Source organism: Dendrobium catenatum, unplaced genomic scaffold (assembly GCF_001605985.2).
Source record: "Dendrobium catenatum unplaced genomic scaffold, ASM160598v2 fragScaff_scaffold_261, whole genome shotgun sequence".
Classification (NCBI taxonomy): domain Eukaryota; kingdom Viridiplantae; phylum Streptophyta; class Magnoliopsida; order Asparagales; family Orchidaceae; genus Dendrobium; species Dendrobium catenatum.
This window is the reverse complement of record NW_021318723.1, coordinates 1,343,995-1,347,448: the sequence shown is the minus strand read 5'-3', so window position 1 is coordinate 1,347,448 and position 3,454 is coordinate 1,343,995.

The following is a 3,454-nucleotide window of genomic DNA, read 5'->3' as shown; positions in this document are numbered from 1 at the left end:
CCACCCCGGACCCGACCCGGCGGGTTGCCGGGTTGACCCGACACGACCCGGGAAACTGGGTTGAGTGGTCGCGCGGGGCAGGCTCGGTCGAGCGGAGCGGTCGCAGCGGGCGCGGGGTCGTCGCTGCGGAGCTGTCGCAGCGGGCGCGCGAGGTCGTCGCTGAATTTCATGGCTAATTCACCAGCCCCCCGCGACGCACCAGCCCATGCTGGAACTCATACCAGCGGCCAAAATCAATCGCTAGCCATGAAATTCCATCGGAAAATCTGATTTTCCAATGGATTTAAGATTTTCCGATGGTATTTCAATCGACCTTAAATTGCGCCTCAAAAATTTTGAAGTGTCGTTTTCATGTTATGAGTTCCAGCATTTTATCAGTCGAAATTTTCAATGGAAATTAACACAGGTATTTTCTGTGAAAATTTACCGCCGGTATTTTTGGCGGATTATTCGCCGAACCACTCTGCCAAATAGATGCCGGTTGATTGATATGATGAAAAATCCGCCAAAAATACCGACGACAAATTTCATCCGAAATGTCGATACATATCGTCGTATCAATTTTCTAGGCATATAATCCGCCGAAAATCTGTAACCAAAACCAAAAAAGGTGTAGTCCAGCCCAATATGAACGATCAACGAACAAGAAGGCTAATAGATGACCATCAAATAACATCAAGTCTTCAGCATGTACCAACTATGCTCAATCTGTAATTAACTCAGTCATCATCAAGTAGCCAAGAATAGCTACAATCTATCTTTCCACCATATAGCCATAAGTCATAGTTTGCCATAAGCGCATAAAGCTACAATGAACACCAGAGCTAAGCTATAGAAACATCACAAAGGAAATAGTGTCAAAAACTATTTAATTGCAGCATTTAACACAGTTGTACAATTAAGGTATCATTTGGGACGACTTTCTTACTGCTTTTTAAAGCAGTTTTCTAGTTCAAAATTTTTCATTTTTGTACTATAAAGTTGCTTTAGGAAGCAGTAAGAAAGCCATCTCAAACGAAGTCTAAAATACTTATTTTCATCTTTAGTTTACTATTTCTTTTTTTACTTATTTCCAACTCTTCTTGAAGTGATTACTGAAAGGGTATAGAGGCATCTTTTTTTTTTTTTTTCTATGGGGGATTTATGAACATACCATACAAGTAAATATATGAGGTATTTTATTTCATCTTCTATGTATAATAAAAAGAAACATCATGATAAGAAATAATTGAACTAACAAATTTAATCCCACTAGACCAATTCCTCACCAGCTACACAAATGCCTAATAAGAATGAGAATCCATCATACAATTTTTGTTGGAATTAAACATCGGTTTTATACACACTGGTGGTTTAGCTGGCAGTTTTTTCGCCGAAAAATTCGACACTTATATTCCGTCGGAATATCCGTTGGGATGACTGCTGCTTATACTGGCAGACAATTATCCGCCAAAAAATCAACCGTTAAGGAGCCATTTTCCTATAGTGGCTATGGCTTTCTGAATGAGTTTGAGTTGGGCTTACGAGCAAATCACTCTTTCCCCTCCCTCACACTCAAGTGGCTATCTTTCGCTTGGACCCTCCCAACAACCCTATCCACCAAGTGCTCATAATAGTTAGGAAGAAAAGAGAAGGCTCTAATTCACTCTTTTCTTTGAAAAAAGAAATGAAAATTGGTCATATTTCCTTAGGCCTCTATTGCCAAAGCCGACTTGATCACCATGAATCTGAATAGTGTAAAGGTTCATCAATGCAGCCACCTCATTAATATATCTAACAGCCTTTTAATCCTAAGAATTTGATAGATTCTTGAAACTCTATTAACAATACCAAATTGTAATGTAAACCTTCACACATATAGCAAGTCTCCCTCTTGAAGATTTTCAACTTCTTTTTAAGAAAATCATGATCAGCAAGCAGATTTTCTTCAATAGATCTCCTCGAGATAAAAGCTAATTGATTTAGGCTTCGTTTGGGATGACTTTCTTAGTGCTTCTTAAAATATCTTTCTAGTTCAAAAATTATAATTTTTGAACTAAAAAGTCGATTTAAGAAGCAACAAAAAAAAAGTCTTAAACGAAACCTTAAGTTAACAGCGTCACACATTTTATTATGTTTGCAATGCATAATTTGGTGGTTACAGAAATCACCATGATATATACAAGTCCTTAAAATATCTATGAGGGAGGGACAAAATGCATGCAAGGATTTTATTTATTAAATTTTTTATTTTGATATATCCTAAAAAAATCATCTTGAACAGGCACAAATCTCAAGGCAAAATCAAGCCGAAAACTTCAAAAATTAAATCTGGGATCACTTGAACTCCAATTTCAACAAACTTATAGGCAAACTGAGCGTCTCGGAAATACGAACCCAACGACACCAAATTCGACTCAATCCGAGCCCAAATGAGTCCAAATCAAAGACCCGAATTGTTGTTTGAAAGTTCGAACCACAATTTGAGTTACCAAACAGTTTTCAAACATGACGTACTTATAGTTGAATCGAGCGGCTTGACGAGACAAATCCAACGAGCGCAAGATCGCCAAATTCCGATAGCATTAAGACCTTCAAATGCCTAGTGAACGGTCCATGATCAAAGGATTCAACATCGGCCGTCCATCCGATCACTCCCTATTTACAAGCTATGCCACTCCAGAATATCTATAAATAGAACTCTCATTTCTCATGAGAGGGGACTCAAGCAAGAAGAAGATGACTTTTTGGTATATATATTCATTAATGAAGTAGACTTTTTTGGTATATTTATTTTTTCATTTATATTATTTATTTAATCTTCATTTTAAATTCTATAATGAAAACTTTATAAGAAATTTATTTAAGGGACTATTTAGGTGCAAGTAGGATTTAGTATATTCTATAAATTTGAATTTACTAGGATCTTATGTGTTGTTAAATCTTAAATATGCTTGGAATGATAGATTTTGAATTCTATTTGGTATGATAGATTTTAAATTTAATGAAATTAAGGTAAAATATTTAGTCATTTATTTTAGGATCTTAAAATTAAGGGTGGATAATTGCCCATCCTCATTTAAAGTGGGTTTCACGTGGTCATATGATTCCACCCACCACCTATCAAAGTTCGAAAAATATATTTTTTTTTATCTATAATAGTTAAAAATTATTTCGGAAGTCATTATAAGTCCAAATTATAAATCATCTTTGTCATAACATATAAATTATTTCATTTTAATTTCACCAATTTTTTAATATTTTTTGGAGCAGTTGAAATTTCTTAAGAAATGACACTTGCCGGTATTAATGAGGATTTTGGCATTGTCAGGTGTCTGTTTAAAAATAGATTTCAACAAAATTTTCTAAATAAAATGAAATATTTTTCTATAATTTTTAAAGAGTTAAGATAATTTCTATAAATTTTATAATGAAAATTTATTATAATATTATAATTTTATTATTTTATAAAAAA